At 44.0% G+C, this 18,208-nt stretch overlaps 1 protein-coding gene and 1 long non-coding RNA gene across 2 annotated transcripts in view; both read right to left on the bottom strand.

Moving 5' to 3' along the window:
• The window catches only part of LOC130194508 (POU domain, class 2, transcription factor 1), an 81,007-nt gene that overhangs the window by 50,947 nt on the left and 11,852 nt on the right, over window positions 1–18,208 (bottom strand). The window lies entirely within an intron of this gene.
• Window positions 12,491–13,466, bottom strand: LOC130194708 (uncharacterized). The gene is made up of 3 exons (XR_008831944.1): window positions 13,348–13,466; window positions 13,047–13,142; window positions 12,491–12,624 (listed from the first exon to the last, which is right to left on the bottom strand). It is a non-coding gene; the product is annotated as an uncharacterized LOC130194708 (long non-coding RNA).

Here is an 18,208-nt window from a genome sequence, read left to right as displayed (position 1 = left end):
TTTGCAACATAAAAAAGAAAGAAGGAAAAAACTGCAATTTTCAAAAAGAGATTTTCTTTTTTCCCCCTGAAATTGTAATACCAGGGTGTGTGTGTGTGTGTGTGTGTGTGTGTGAGCCTTCATGGTTCACTAAGTGCATAAATAACAAGCTTTCACTTACATGTGCATTCACTGCAAATACAGAAAGTGAATGCTCGGTAGAAAAGGGGTTTGAATCAGTTCAAACCACCAGCTTTTCTGCGTATATATATATATATATATATATATATGACGGATCCAATATTATTTATAAATAACTATATACATATAAATATATAAATATATATATATATATATTTATGACAGATCCGATATTATTTATATATATATATATATATATATATACAGTATATACATATATATTTATATGTATACAGTATATATACATATCTATATATATATATATATATATATATATATATATATAATGACAGATCTGATATTACTGTAACCCGTAATCACAGCAGCGATCACATGCACACACACACACACACACACACACACACACACACACACACACACACACACACACACACACACACACACACACACACACACACAGATAGAGAGAGTCCCTGAATACACATCTCTATTACAATTTACGTTTGGGCTGGGGCAAAGGGGTAAATGACACCTCACGCTAAATACATCAAAACTGTGTAAAAATAATAAATATATATATTAGATTTTTTCGAGTAAGACACCTGCGTATTTGACAGAACTCCCCACTACTTGCCTTGGACCAAGTGTCACTCTGAACCAGTCGAGGCTCGTGGATGGGTTCGCTCCCTTGAATTCAATATGTGGTGTCAGACTCGTAGCGTAGAGGAAATATCATCATGTTGATTCTTTCTTCTTTTGTCGTCAGTGTGTGGGCATATTTTCAGATAATATATAGGTGATGCATGATTATAATTTTTTATTTTTTTTTACATATGCTAGATATCTAGTTTGGCTTTATTCTCAGAAGGATATATAAATATATGTATAAATATATATAAATATATATATGTACATAAATATATATATATAAATATATATTTATATATAAATATATATATATATATAAATAAATACATATATATATACATATATATATATATAAATATAATTATATATATATATATAATTAAAGTATATATATATATATACACATATTATAATTGTGTTCTGGTTCAACAAATACCCTTCTGTCTTCCTCTGTTGAACTCATTATAGCTCAGCGGTATGTGGGTCATGGCCAGGGAGAATCATAATGGACACACACAAAAATGACCATATATATATATATATCTATATGTTGATATGTATTTACACACACACACGCACACACACACCACCCACACACACACACACACACACACACACACACACACACACACACACACAGTGTCAGAGGTCATCCCAGACAATAGCTCCACCTCAGTTAAATGTCAAACAATCAACACATCATTTATTGATGAGCAGAGAGAGGGAGAGAGAGAGTGAGAGAGAGCGAGAGAGAGAGAGAGAGAGAGCGAGAGAGAGAGCGAGAGAGACAGAGAGAGACAGAGAGAGAGAGAGAGAGAGAGAGAGAGAGGCGGCATCCCGACCAATCAAACTCATTCACACAGGTTCTAATAGGATCCGTGTTTGATGGTCTGGATGTTGTCACGGTGGACTCCTGAGAGTCCGGTTCTCCCAGCAAATTGGAGAGGGGGGGGGAGGGGGGGGGATTGATCAAAGTTAACTAGCGATGGTTAATAATCCTTTCATCTGCAGAAACACAGAACGACGGCCTTTGAATTAAAACGCCTCATGTCTGCATCTGGTACCTCAGAGTTCAGTTCAGACTCAGAGGGCTTTATAGTCTGGACACATGGACATCCTGACCTCTGACCTCTGACCTCACATCGGATCAGGACAACTCACAAGAAATAGAAAAAAAGGGAAGAAATCTTCAGGAGGAGGATCCCTACAGAGGAATCATTACAGACCTCCACCCTCCAGACCTCCACCACCCAGACCTCCACCCTCCAGACCTCCACCACCCAGACCTCCACCCTGCAGACCTCCGCCCTCCAGACCTCCACCACCCAGACCTCCACCACCCAGACCTCCACCCTCCAGACCTCCACCACCCAGACCTCCAACACCCAGACCTCCACCCTCCAGACCTCCACCCTCCATACCTCCACCCTCCACACCTCCACCCTCCAGACCTCCACACCTCAACCATCCACACCTCCACCACCCAGACCTCCACCACCCAGACCTCCACCACCCAGACCTCCACCCTCCAGACCTCCACCCTCCAGACCTCCACCCTCCAGTGCAGACACACATCAGAGTCCGGCTGGCTCTCGGGGGCCAGAAGTCGTACTCCATTGGATAACCTTCAGGCCGAGCCTCCGTCAGCTGTCAGTCGGGTGCGTTCTGCACCGACTCGGCCCATCGTCGGGCAGAACGGGCCTGAACGCCGGGGGGTTGAATGTCAGATGCCTACAACAAATTGTGTTCCCTCTTTAACGCCGTATCCTCGACTCTGAGGCGTGTTTGTGTGTTTTCTGATATGTGAGGAATGTGCGGCGCACAATGGGGAGACTTATTTGATTCACCATTATCATTATTAGGGATGCACCGATCTGATCGGCGCCGATCCATATCGGCCGATATTCCCATTATCGGTTTTGATCGGCGTTCTCAAAACGGCCGATCAGATGACGTCACATCTGTGAGAACTATCAGACGTTTCAATCGCAGCGCAACGGAGACGATGCGCCCGGCGAGGGCCGCAGAGTGAGAGGTCAGAGGGGATCCTCACCACCGAGCGGCGTCCCCGTCCCCCGAGTTGAATCTCTGGGTCGACTCAGCCGACTCTCACATGTCTGAGCCCTTATAGACTGATGCTCACGGTAAACACATTGGATCGGGAGCGCGCGAGGATTTTGATAAAGTTAGCGGAAGGATTTATGTGACAACATCCGGTTTTGCAAAGTTAGCGGAAAGAACCACGTGAAACAACATCCGTTTTTCAAAATAAGATGTCGACAAATCATACACTAACAAATAAAAGTAAACAATGAACTGATTTTGTATCTTTAGAGATCGTTTCTGAGATTTAGCTTAAATTATGCTAACATTAAAACATTTTTACTGGACCAAGGAAGAGTTTATAAAAATAAGTAATACTTTTGTATGTTAAGAAAAGTCCTGTAAATAGATTTCCCCAAGAGTTCCAGGAAATGAATAATGCAGATGTGTTCCATACATATCTGAAATCCCCTACAATAGCAATCAAACTATTTTAATGTATCAATTAGGACATTTTTCAAAGTAAAAGTCCTAAATGTTTAAAGAAATCTGTAATTTCTTTAATGTTTGAGGTGCTTTATATATGTATTTCCTCATAGTCCTAGGCAATAATGCTACACAATAAATCGAATGCTTCAATCGACACCGTGATCGGTATTCGGATCGGCAGATACTGATTTCAGTGATCGGTGATCGGCACCAAAAACCTGATCGGTGCATCTCTAATCATTATTGTTATTATTAGTTGGCAGTGGGTGGGGGGGTGACGGTGCTGCTGCCGGGAAAATGGAAGAGAGTTTCTTCTCTTGGGTTTAATGAAAGCTTTGTTATTGTGTTGTAAGGCTCCTTCATTCAGGCCACGCGCCAACTGAAGGACAGAGAGTGTGTGTGTGTAAGTGGATGTGTGTGTGTGTGTGTGTGTGTGTGTGTAAGTGGATGTGTGTGTGTGTGTGTGCGTGTGTGTGTGTGTAAGTGGATGTGTGTGTGTGTGTGTGTGTGTAAGTGGATGTGTGTGTGTGTTTGTGCGTGTGTGTGCTCTCATGCTGAGATATTATAAGATGTCTGCCTTCCAATAAAAACAATAAACTAGGCGCTTATATATATATTAATAAAAAAAGATTAAGAGCCGTGAGAGAACGTTACCTTTGTGCTTCAAACTCACAAAAACACATCAAGACAAATAATGTAACCACACACACCTCCACCCTCTGTCCACCACCTCCACCCTCTGTCCACCACCTCCACCCTCTGTCCACCACCTCCACCCTCTGTCCATCATCTCCACCCTCTGTCCACCACCTCCACCCTCTGTCCACCACCTCCACCCTCTGTCCATCATCTCCACCCTCTGTCCACCACCCTCCGTCCATCACTTTCTAGTCTTTAATCCTCCGATCCTGTTAATTCAGTTCATCCACTCAATGTCAAGTCCACCGTCTGCGCGTCCGTCTGGCTGGCTGACCTCGGGCCCTGCCCACCTTGACCCTGACCCCCCGTGACCGCAACTACCAACCCCCCCAAAAAAGCAGGAGGCCCCCCTGCAGGGGGAGGGGGGGGGGGGCTACAATGGAGCCGTTTCGACTAAACAGGGAACGACTGCAGGCCTTGAAGGTGAAATAATGCCGACCAAGTTTTAATGTGAGCCCAGTATCCCAAAAGATAACAACATATTTAAAAATGTAAACTAAGTAAAAAATGTAATTAAAATGTTCATGCATTATATCATGTATTATACTGCCTCCCCTCATTAACATATATTTTATATAGGACAGAGAAATAGAAACATCATCATCATCTTCCTCCCTAAAACAGACTTCATTCCTTTCAGCTTGAAGTACCGAATAAACTGGCACCTGAGTGTTCGTCATCTTTTTATAAATACAGAGAACCTAAAAGTCAAATGATGAAGTTTAATGACCAAATAAGTCTCATTGCTAAAAGGATTTCCAGCGTTAATGGCGGCTTAAATGACCAGAGTGTAGCTGACCCCGGCCTGCGACCCCAAAACACCGGCCCACCTTCCATCTCTGACCCCCGCGGGGACAGAATGAGCAGTCAAACACTGCCCCCCCCCCCCCCCCGGCCCGGCTCTGTCCCGGGACTTGAACTTGAGACGTGAACACGACAGCCGGCCGCGGTTGACGTATGAAAGAGAAGAATAGCGGCGGGCTGACGGGGGTCTCGCTTGCATATGAATCGCCACCGTAGAGGAGGGGAGGGGGGGGGGGATAGGGTTAGGAGGTTACGGGTTAAAGGGTCCCCCCCCCCCACACCCCAAATGCGGGGTGTCCCAGAGTTCTCGCGCCGACCGCTCCCTAACTGACGAGCAGACAAAGGAGATGAGGAGGGGGTCCGGGGTGACACGGGGCGCTGAGCTGACTCCCCCCCAAACACACCAGGAGTAGGGAGGGGAGAGTAGGGGGCTGGAAATTGAACACATACACACACACACACATATATGCATGGATACACTCACACAGGCAGATGCGCTATGCAAACACACTTAGGCTCACATGTGTCACAGCTGAGGGACAAACACACACACACACACGCACACACACACACACACACACACACACTTTGGCCTCAACTCGCATGAATAAGCTCACCGAGGACATTTGCATCAATATTTCATCACGTCTAAATCCAAAAGCCAACGTGTGTGTGTGCCGTGCGATGAGAGCGTTGACTGTATTCAAACATCACCAACAGGCGACTGAACGAAGCACGTCAGACAGTAACTCACACCTTACGACAAACTAGATAAATACATTTATACATGTATACATGTATACGTGTCAGCTGATGAGACAAACTGCTCCTCAGCTGTGAGGTCACCGGGAACATCTCACGGGTCAAGACACCAACTTTATATCACGACGCAGCCCCCAATACATGTTTGAGTTTACAAGCAGACGTGATTACGGTTTACACGCCAACCTGTATATATATATATATATATATATATATATAATTATATATAAATAATTATATATATACATCAATTATATATATATAATTATATATACATCTAATTATATATATATAATTATATATAAATAATTATATATATACTATAAATATATATAATTTTATATATAAATATTTATATATAATTATATATAATTTTATATAGATATATTTATATCTAATTATATATATTTATATATAATTATATATAATTTTATATAGATATATTTATATCTAATTATATATATATATGCGTGTGTATATACTGTATACTTATATATATGTGTATATAATTATATATATATGTAAATATTATAATATATATATATATTATTATATATATATAATTATTATATATATATATATAATTATATATATATAATTATATATATCACTTGGAAAAAGAACGTAATCACCTCCCGAGCAGAAGGAGGAAATATATCAGTTTAATGAAGATGGCTGATGTAATGACTGCATGTCTTCTGGGAGCGTAGCCACTTCACATGTTCCTCTCTTAAGTCACGCGTGTTACATGACGTACATTACATACATGACGTACATTACTAGATCCTAACACACTTTCCCGTTCCGTATAAACGTCGTTACGCCGTCAGATCGTCCCACTGTGGCACGCCGCTCCTCCTCCTCCTCCGGTAACGGATGACTGACACGACCGTCTGTGTGTGCTCTGACCCCGGAGAGACTGGAGCCGCAGAGAAAACAACCCTGTGTGTGTGTGTGTGTGTGTGTGTGTAACAGAACATGACGATGGTGATCGGCGATCCCTCACCGCCTCGGGCGAACACTAACTAAATGTACCTCAGTCAGTCAGCGAGACACTGACACGGATGGAGGCTTTGCATGTGTGTGTGTGTGTGTGTAAGTGTGTGCATGTGTGTGTGTGACATCCAGATAGCTGTTGCGGCTCCAGCCACCATGTTGAAGCTAAGCTGCGGTGTTGTGTGCTATCACTGCTGCTGCAGAGATAGATAGGAGGATTGTGGGTAGGCTGGGGCCCTCCCCCCCCCCCCCGAGAGCAGGAAGGGAGTGAGTGTGGGGCCCTAAATGGCGAATCTCCTTAGCTCGCCCCCCTCGGGGGACGCGGACACAGGGCCATTTTCTGGGAGAGAATCATGCCGCCAAGCGGACAGCGGGTTTACCATATTCATACCACTCTTTAGAGGAGGGGGAGGGGAGGGGGGGGAGGGGCTTCACCTGTCCCATTCTGTGTGGCTGCACCAGCTCCCACTAAAACCCCCAAGGGGAAACCATGAAGGAGAAGCTCGCCCGCTCACTCCCCAACGTCTCTCCCTCCCCCCTCCACCCACCCCCCCTTCTTTTTTTCCCAGATGTAGTGTGAAGCCTCTCTCTCCCATTCCCCCCCCCCCCCCACACACACACGCTAATAAGGAAGGGTGGTTCAGGCAAGGCCAATGCTAAAAGAAATCCGGCAATATCTCCCGTCCCTGCGTAGAAGTGTGTGTGTGGTGTGGTGTGTGTGTGTGTGTGTGGGGGGGGGGGGGGTAAACAACTCTTCTGATGAAAGATGCTGCTAAACAGTACCGCCGCTATATTGCTGCCGAAAAACAGCCCAGATTCATATCGATGGCTTTGATTGAAGCACCGGGAGAAACACGCCAGAGGACGGTTAGTCCAGATGTCAACGTGTGTGTGTGTGTGTGTGTGTAAGATTTGTTTGGATACCTGCGTGGAGTAAAGAGCCTTTGAGCGCAGCCTGGTGTTCACCATCTCTCGCCTGCGTACATAAGTGCTACAGCGCCTCTGTGGTGTGTGTGTGTGGTGTGTGTGTGTGTGTGTGTGTGTGAACTATGCAGATGGAGGCAGTGGGTGTAAGAGGGAGGGCCAGCTGGGCTAACAGATTCATATCCAATATGAAGAGGTGAAAGTGACGAGTCCCTCACCGCCGAGTAAAGAGAGAATGGGATTGAGATGCGGGAGGAGGAGGAGGGGGGGATGAAGAGGAGGAGGACGAGGGAGGGCAGGGATGAAGAGGAGGAGGAGGAGGAGGAGGGAGGGCTGTAGTACAACAGATTAATTTCATTTCTGGTCTGAGCGCTCCTCTGCTGAAGGGAGCAAAAAAAAAAGAACATAAAAAAACAGAGGATAATAAAAGAGGATACAAAAAGAAAGGGGGGAGGAGGGAGGAGGGAGGAGGGGAGGAGGGGAGGAGGGGAGGATAAGCAGGCGAGCGGGGAGCAGAGTTTCTTTTCCGCTCCTTTATCTGATGTAGTAAACGCGTGCGTACTGTATGGAGGCAGATTGGAGCCTCGGAGCGTGGAGACGATTATGTGTTCAGGACTGATGGGGGGGGGGCATGTGTGGGGGGGGGGGGGGCTGAGACACTTTAAAGGACGTGGAGAACAAAGTGTGACGCCTGCTCAGATATGTCACATCCTCATGATGAGGACGACGCTCGTCACCTTGTTGACCCCGTGACCTTCTGCTCGTCCTGCTGACCAATCACACGGCTCCGTTGTGGGTGAACGGTGAGAGAGCGCGGCTATTGATAACCGTTGAAACGCTTCACACGCATCCGACTTTTACCTCCGAGCCTCGAGGACTTTGACGTCAAGACTTCTTGAATTGATTCATCGACGATCAATAACTCTCCCGCCTCGTGAGTTGGTATTCTCCGTGACACGGTGTGAGGCCTTTTACATTACATTACATGTCATTTAGCAGACGCTTTTATCCAAAGCGACTAACAATAAGTGCATTTCAACCTAGAGTACAAACTAAGAACAACAAGAATACAGGAAGTAACATTTCCTCAACATAGTCGAACTACAAAAGTACCATAAGTAAGTGCTATCTAAGTGCCACTGAAGTGCTAATCTGTGTTTTAATCCAGATATAGTCGGAAAAGGTGTGTTTTCAGTCTCCGACGGAAGATGTAGAGACTTTCTGCTGTCCTGATGTCAGTGGGGAGCTCGTTCCACCACTGAGGAGCCAGGACAGCAAACAGTCTGGATTTCGAGTGATTAGCTCGAGGTGCAGTAGTCACAAGTCGATTGGCTGTTGCCGAGCGGAGCGAACGTGCCGGGTGTACGGTGTGACCATATCCCGGATGTAGACGGGCCCGATCCGTCTAGAGCACGTACGCCAGGACCAGTGTTTTGAAGCGGATGCGAGCAGCCACCGTAACCAGTGGAGAGAGCGGAGGAGCGGAGTGGTGTGGGTGAATTTCGGGAGGCTGAAGACCAGTCGAGCTGCTGCATTCTGGATGAGCTGCAGGGGTCGGATGGCCTTAGCAGGTAGACCAGCCAGGAGGGAGTTGCAGTAGTCGAGGCGTGAAATGACCAGAGCCTGGATCAGAACCTGCGCCGCCTTCTGAGTAAGAAGAGGATGTATTCTCCTGATGTTGTGCAGCATGTACCTACAGGAACGCGTCGCAGCGATGTTGGCCGTCAGGGAGAGTTGACTGTCGAGTGTCACCCCGAGGTTCCTGGCAGTCCGTAGGGGCCAACACAGAGCTGTTGAAGGTGATAGTCAGGTCGTGGGTGGGGGAGCCTTTCCCTGGAAGGAATAGTAGCTCAGTCTTGTCAGGGTTGATCTTCAGGTGGTGAGCAGACATCCACTGAGAGATGTCAGTCAGACAGGCAGAGATTCGTGCCGCCACCTGTGTTTCGGACGGTGGAAACGAGAAGATCAGTTGGGTGTCATCAGCATAGCTATGGTAGGAGAAGCCATGCGAACGAATGACAGAGCCGAGAGAATTTGTGTACAGAGAGAAGAGGAGGGACCCAGGACGGAGCCTTGAGGAACCCCAGTAGTGAGAGGACAAGGATCAGACACAGATCCTCTCCAAGTTACCCGGTAGGTGCGGTCTTTAAGGTAGGAAGAGAAAAGAGCGAGTGCAGTGCCTGAGATCCCCAGGTCCTGAAGAGAAGAGATCAGGATCTGGTGGTTCACGGTGTCAAATGCTGCAGAAAGGTCGAGAAGGATAAGGACAGAGGAGAGAGAGGCTGCTCTAGCAGTGTGAAGCTGCTCAGAGACAGCAAGGAGGGCCGTCTCTGTCGAGTGGCCGGCCTTGAATCCAGACTGGTGAGGGTCAAGAAGGTTGTTACTGTGGAGATAGGAGGACACTTGGCTCAAGATAGCTCGCCCCAGAGTTTTGGAGAGAAAAGGAAGAAGAGAGACCGGTCTGTAGTTGCTGACTTCAGACGGGTCGAGCGTGGGTTTCTTCAGGAGAGGGTTGACTCGCCTCCTTCAGAGAGTTAGGGAAACAGCCAGTTGAGAGGGAGCTGTTAATAAGATGGGTGAGGAAGGTCAGAAGGTCAGGAGCAATAGCCTGGAGAATGGGAGACGGGACGGGGTCAAGGGCGAGGTGGTCGGTCGGGCGGAGGTCACCAAGCTAAGAACTTGATTGGGAGACAAGCGGGTGAAAGAGGAAAGAGAGGGGGATGAAGAAGTTAGTGTTGGTGAGGTGATAGAAGATGGATTTGTAAAGGAGGAGCGTATGTCGTCTATCTTGTTTGTAAAGTAGTCGACAAAGTGGCTCGGCAAAAGGGTGGAAGGAGGAGGGGACAGGGGATCAAGGAGGTTGGAAAAGATAGAGAAGAGTTTTTTGGAGTTAGAGAAGGAAGACTGAATTTTGGTCAGGTAGAACGAGCTTTTGGCTGCAGAGATAGAGGAAGAGAAGGAGGAGAGGAGATTGATAGAAGAGCAAGTCTTCCGCTTGATTCGATTTGCGCCATTTTCTTTCTGCCGCCGCAGGGTGGCTCTCTCGGCAAGACCGAGTCCGACAACCACGGAGCCGGAGAGGATTTCCGAACCGGTCGTGTCTTAAAAGGACAAAGAGAATCAAGAGATGAAGACAGGGAAGAGAGGAGAGTGTCTGCGGCAGAGTTAGGATGCATGAGTGAGAAGCAGTCAGTTGAGGGGAGAGCAGATAGGACAGAGGAGGCCAGAGAGGAGGGGCAGAGGGTGCGAATGTTGCGGCGTACAGGTGCAGAGTCTGTAGATATGGGTGGGTTGTCAGTACCAGAGAGCGAGAGAGAGTAAGAGGCCTTAAAGGGACAGCACCGCGGTCACATGACTTCAACGCTACTACGCTCGAGGCGCCTTGTCGACCCATTGAGACACTTGTTAGCTAACGGCACTTGTGAGTTAACGCCGTGTGTTGACGGCGGAGGAAGAAGAACACGGTCAACAAGGCACACATTTAAAAGAAGGAGAAGAAGAACAAGAAAACAAACAACACAACAACAACAACAACAAGAGGTGTCCAAATGAATATTAAAAACACTTTCTTATTTTTCTGTTTTTTGGACGCTATCAATTCAGCTGTGCAGTCCACCTTTTGAAAGCCCTTGAGCTCATGTGTGTGTGTGTGAGTGTGTGAGTGTGTGTTTGTGTGTGTGTGAGTGTCTGTGTGACAATGAGTCACAGGACTAAATGCACACTGTAAACCCGAATAAGTTAGTAGAACTCAAAAAATTTGAGGCAATATATTGCCTCAAATTTTTTGAGTTAATGAACTTTTTAATTTGATTTTGCAGAACTTAAAAAGTTTGATGACTTGCTACTTGTACCTTTTGATTACAGCTTAAATTAAAGTGTTAATTTAGCTCAACTCAATTATTTTCAGTTATTAGTACTTAAAATGTTCAAGTTTTCAAACCACTGGAATAAGTTCACAGAACTTTAAAAAATAAAGTACACAACCACACCATTTCATGTTAACCAAACTCAATGTTTTCGAGTTCACATTAGTCAAATGTTTTGAATTTGTTTACTTAAAAAGATAAGACTGAAACTAAATTTTTTGTGGCAATTTATTGCCTCAATTACATTGAGTTTAACAAACTCAAAATTTAAGTCATGAACATCTATCTATTGAACAGTATTTTCTTGCACTCACATTTAGCACACTGCAATATTAAAATAAATAATTTGAAAATATACTTTAATAAATTGTAGAGCTTAAACTTAGAGCTGGTGACATAAAACAATACCAACATTTTTGTTATAGCGAAAAAACACTGCTCTTGGCTTCCTGAGTATATAGTGCGGCATTTTGGATTAAATACAACAGAACTGTTTCAGAACATTTTCAGGAAAAAAAGAAAAACTTCCATCTTTATAGTGGCTGATCATTTTAATTATTTGAATGAATATGGGCACAACAAATAAAACATTTCAACTTTGCAACCAAAGTTAAACTTCCAAAATAAATTGTATCTTTACGTTTAAAAGATAATGATGATCTTTACCGCTATAGTGGGTTAAATATTGTTGATAAATTGACATTAACAGGAAACACGTACATGAGGCATAAAAGAAATTTTTTTTTTTAAATCTGCACAAAGATAACAACCCGAGAACCATGACCTCTGCCTTTTTTTCCTCCATAATACACAACACAATAACATACATGAACAGATCACATGATGGCGCTGCATTGCAAAGCTGCAAGACGTGATCATAGACCTTTTAACTTGAACATGTTGAACCTTTTATAATGGTATACCGCTGCAGCCTTCCGTTTCTAGGTCATCAAAACATTCTTGAGGGTCTGCAACTTCGGTGACAGTTTGCCACTTTCTAGGCCAAGTAAGATCTTTTGAATGAACTCAAAAGTCTTGGTAAGTGCTTTGGGGTAGCTGAGGTGTAGTGCATACATGAATCCAAAGACTACCAGGAAGGCATCGCCAAGTCTGGGAGACTAACCATGACATCACTTTCAATAATCACAGAGATTTTCACAGGGTGGTAGTGAACTGCACTTGTGTTATTGTCACTGGTGACAGTAAGGAGGCCCACTGCAACCCCATCAAGCTCTGGCTCATCAGACTCGTCCTGAATGAATGAAAAGAGATACCAATCACAAACTAACACATGGAACAGCACAGATGACATAATGTATATTTCCTTAACCAAGTCCCAATGAAAACAAAGGCCTCTTTTACAAGGGAGACCTGTGTCTCATTGTAAGAGGGGAACAACATAAGATCCATGTTCTGCACACACAAATCAACCAAATTACCAGAGAATCCAAGTGGTGAGACTGAAACCAAGCTAAAGGACATTTACAGGAACATGTTTTACTGAACATCTTCTCACTTGCCAATACAGTTCCTTTGTAGTGAGGCGAAAACAGACTATATCCGAAAAGTGTATGGGTAGACTAAACAAAGGTAAGTCCTAAAAGATATTAGTATTTTGATGAACTGTTTACATCATGCACACGTAGAATCTGTTAGTGACTTAAGAAGACTCACTGTGCAGGTTCTGAAGAATCCAGATACATCCTCGCACAGATAGACAGGGAGGCCGTGGAGAACAGTCGTACGTTTGGTGTGTATGTCCTGGTTTTCCTATTCAGATAAAACACATTTGTACATTTAAAATAATCCATTCAGAGCATATGGCCACAAATAACCTGTTCACATCTTTAATGCAATCAAACAAATGTCAAACACAGAGTGGACGAATTGCAAAATTCACAAAGCTCATTTGAGTCATTGAACCTGTTCGAAGTTCCACCGGTTCAACCTATGAAGTGTGTAATAATCTATTTACCTGTTCATCGTGGATTTTTAAAATTTCAGCCAGAGCATCTGCTGTCTTTCCAGTTCTTGATGCCTTCTGCCTAAATAAAGTCATTAGTCGTGGAAGATGGCGGTCAAGCTCAGCATAGAATCGGTTGAGCAGGTTCTGATTGGTTATCCTCTGGAACTCTGCATACAACTACATTGAAATAACAGCAACAAATAAAAAAACATTCAATTTGAAGAATCTAGCACATTTATTAAGCCGACAATAGCGGTCAAATGAATAAGAATCACAATTTTCACTTAAGAGAGATGATCCATATTACCTCAGAAGATCTGATTCAAGTGGTCTACTATTTCCTGAATAGCTGTGTTCGAGACATGAAGGATAGCCTGCATCTTTAGAAATAAAGAAGCTAAATTTGTAAATTTGTTTTAAGTTGATTTCTTAGACTGCCAGTGTCACACTGATCACCGTTCCCCACTTCTCTGCTCTGCTCTGGGCATTCTTCATGCGAATCACTAGTTTCCTCAGAAATACTGGCTTGAAGAATATGGGGATCCTCACTGACAATATCAGTTTGAAAGTCAGATGCAAGACCTGCTTGGTGTTCTCTACTTTTATGAGAATTGAACGAGGAGTACACATTTGTGATATAGCTACATTCCTTATATGGGCATGTCACCGTGTCATGATTTTTCAAATGCTTTCTGAGATGACTGAAAACGGCTGAATTAGAAAAGGGTTGCTGAAATGTGCATAAGGAGCATTTGAATAACACAGGCCCCTGACTCTGTATGATATATTGATAAATGAGTACTCAGTGAATTAAGTGTCTGAAACGTGCAAATGCAATCGGTGTAGAGGCATGGAAGAGGGCTTATTCTGGAAAAGTGGCTGTGCTGCAGCCTACAGTGTCTAAATAACTGTATTCTGGAGGTGCAAGAAGCTGCGCACAACTTACACTTCCAGATTATTTTGGAACCAGCAACCTAAAAGGCAAATAAAAAAATGACAAAGTTTAGACCAACATCTAAAACTTTAAAGACAGAATTACTATTACTTACTAATTAATATAACAAGTTAATTACTATTAGCTTACCAAAACATGATCATGGACTACAGCTAACACTGCTTTAAAATGGCATGTTTTCCATTTTTGTATGCGATGTAAAACTAAAAGTAAATATTTGATTTGAAAGAACACTGACTAAAAAAGGACCGGTAACTGTTTCGCTATTCATCAGAGAAGAGAAGAAAAGGAAAGACTGAGTTTTGAATGCTATTACAAACACATTCTTTGCACAATTTTTCTCATTCTAAAGATATATAATGTGTGGTTCTTAACCTTTAAATGAGTCCAAAAATATGTTACTGGTTGGCCACCTTTTCAGAAATACTTTTTTTTAGTGGAGATAGGTTGATGCAAATTCTATGCCATAGTACAATTACTGTCAATTATTTCATTTTATTTCTTCAAACAAGATTTTTCTGTGCTGTTCTTTGATATTTCTTACTTAAGGACTCTTCCCACAACACGTTGTGATTCCCATGCAACAGCCTGTGAGGTCCTGACACCCAGGTTAGGAACCGCTGGTATAATGCACTGACAAACATAGTTGACAATACATAATTTGTTGGTGGCATATCTAAACATTTCATTTATGCAGCTTACATGCAAGTCTCAATAACACCACCGTAAAACACTATCTATCTAGGATTTTCCATACAGGGTCTAACAATAACGTGGTTTTTATTTGACGTGCACAAAAACAAAAGAAATGCCAGAGATGCGAGTGACGTGAACAGTCAAGCATAAACACCGGGCGCTCCCCGTGAACCAACAGAGAAGCACCGGAGATCACTGTCAAGTTACGTTAGCTAGCGTACGTTCGTTAGCCGCGATGTTCTCAGTCGAACAAGGTAGTTTAGTGGAACACCTCGTGCTCCTCCGCTGGTACGTCAAGTTACGTTAGCTTGCGCGAACCGACGTGCGTTAGCTATAGTACCTTAGTACACGAGGCGTCGTTAGCCAACGTTAGCCGCCACTTGTGTCTCTGAGCTCAAACCAGCCACTGCTGAAGTTGAGAGACAGACTCCGGAGAGGACTGGAGTCTCGGCGAGTGAAGCAGACGAGCTAGCTCGTAATGTCTCTCGCAAAGTCTAGGAAATTATTTTAAGTTTTAGTTTTTCGAGGTTTGGCAACTGGCTGATTGTAACATAATGTAACTAAACACATTACACATATCAACGTATATATAAAAACACTTAAGATCTCACTCACCTTGAAAACAGTCCGAGTCGACGATGACACCACAGCCTCGTGCGAAAGGGTGCAGGACGAAAGTAAAGTAACGACTCCCACGAAATCCCCATAATGCACTTTGATAACGGCCAAAACACGTGATGACTCCAAGTTGATTTACACTACAAGTTGAATGTGAATTTTCAGCGTTACGTTTTATTTGTCGTTGATATGTTACTAGTTATTTTGTATTATCATGACAACTTCAATAGTCTTTTATGATACTGACTAAAAAACAACTAAAAGCACATTTTACTGTGTATTTTACACTTTTATTGTATTTTAGCATGTGATTTAGGTTTATTTTAAAATCATCCATATTTAAAACAATAGAAATAACAGGACTTTATCATTAGCAGCATATAATTACTAAATTCTATTACGTTGGGCGTACGTTATGTTTTACAAAATAGTTCCATTTAATCAAAATATATTAGTTAAAATTACTCAAAAAGAAGAACATGTTCCACCAACTTGACATATTTAAGTTAGTAGAACTTTCTCTAAAACTTTGAGTATACACTACTTAATCTATTTGATTAATTTGGACGTTCGGGTTTACAGTGCATGTATGTGTTTGAAAGTGTGAGTGTGTGAGTGTGTGTGTGAGTGTGTGTGTGTGTGTGTGTGTAATGTGGGGGGGTTAGTTGAAGCACTAACCAGAGCACTCAGATGTATTAAAAAGAAAGGGGCCGGACCCCCAGCGCCTGGCCCAGCCCCTCCTCCCTCCCTCCGTCCTCTATTGTTGTCACTTTACTTCTGTCTCACGTACGCCCCCCCCCCCCCGACCCCCCTTTCTGAACCCAACCCATCCTGCATGATATTACGTTTTTCCACACAAAAATTATTCTCGCAGTCACCGCTGGTCCCTCCATGAGGGGGGGGGGGGGTCAAGGGGGAGGAAGGACGTGGTGTTGTGAGGTAAATAAATGGGGATCCTCCTCCCCATCCATCCTCTCCCCTTTCCTTCACACACACACACACACACTCCACGTTCATTACCATAACCCCTGTCCGCTAAATTAAATTGGGAGGGTTTAAATCCCCCCCCACACCCCCCCCCCCCCCACAGCGCTGACCACCAGCCGAGGGGACAAAGAGGAAACCAATCCAACAAACCACACTTGTGTCACTTTATTAGCTAAATGCATCAGCCGTCAGGGGGAGGAGGAGGAGGAGGAGGAGGAGGAGCACATTGTGGGGATTCATATCGGGTCTGAAGGCTCACACACACACACACACACACACACACATGCAAAACAAGAAGGAGGGGGGGGGTGGGAGGTTTGGGGGGGGGCACAAAGGACACGCGCTGCTCTCCGTGTATTCAATACGACGGCGTCCCCGCAGCGCCGCGAGATTACATTACAGCGGCACGCATACACACGCAAACACTCGGGAGGGTGAGAGTATACACACACACACACACACACCACGCTGCTTATCCGCGCGGCCTTGTCATTTTAATCTCTATTTAAAGTGGGGGAGCAGCATCGGAGCCGGTGACACCAGCCGTCTTAACAAACTGGTTAGGAAGGCTGGCTCCATCATCGGCTGCCAGCTGGAGCACCTGGAACAGGTGGTGGAGAGGAGGTCGTTGAAGAAACTGGTGTCCATATTGGACAACCCGGACCACCCGGACCACCCTCTCCACCACCTCCTACAGGGACAGAGGAGGACTTTCTCCAGACGTCTCCTCACGCTCCGCTGCCACAAGGACAGATACAGGAGAACATTCCTGCCGGCGGCTATGAGGCTCTATAACAGATCACCTCTTGCCAGATCATAGTGCAATAACTGAATACTTACACTATGTTGATCTGCACTTCACACATCTCATTTGTTTGCACTACACACATACACACACATTTCATTTCATTTGCTCTGCACACATATACACACTTTGCTTTTTGCACTCTGTCTATATTTAATATTTTTGTATTTGATTTGTCAGTGTTGTTGTGTGTTGTGTATGCATGTGTGTTGTATATTTACATATATATTTTGTTTTGTATTTTACTTTATTTTACTTGTATACTTCTATATCTTTCATCCCTGTTTCTTATATTTTGTGTTTTGTTTTTTATTCTTGTGTGTTGCTGCTACTGTCACGACAAATTTCCCCTTGGGGATTAATAAAGTATATATCTATCTATCTATCTATCTAAATAAGAGTCAGGCAGCTTTGAGGCTGCGGACGTCGAGATGAGCTTACTCACACTCCAGTGTGTGTGTGCGTGTGTGTGTGAGTGTGTGTGAGTGTGTGTGTGTGGGAGGGGGCTCTTCCTATAAGCCACGCGCCGCTCTCTATTCACGTAAGCAGGGGGAACAAGATCACACCGCTCTGCAGGCACAAAGGACAGCACTGTACCACACACAGCAGGACACACACACACACACACACACACAAACACACACACACAGAATATGATAGAGTTCTTTAAACATTTGAAATATATATATAAAGTGACAAAGTCACCAGATTATCAATGCTCTTCAGCCACCATATATTTATATATAAATACATATATATACAGTATATTAGAGATGCACCGATCAGGTTTTTTGGTGCCGATTTTTTAA

Source organism: Pseudoliparis swirei, chromosome 1 (assembly GCF_029220125.1).
Source record: "Pseudoliparis swirei isolate HS2019 ecotype Mariana Trench chromosome 1, NWPU_hadal_v1, whole genome shotgun sequence".
Taxonomy (NCBI): Eukaryota; Metazoa; Chordata; class Actinopteri; order Perciformes; family Liparidae; genus Pseudoliparis; species Pseudoliparis swirei.
Note: the sequence above shows the minus strand (reverse complement) of the source record. Positions and strands in the feature narration are given on the sequence as shown.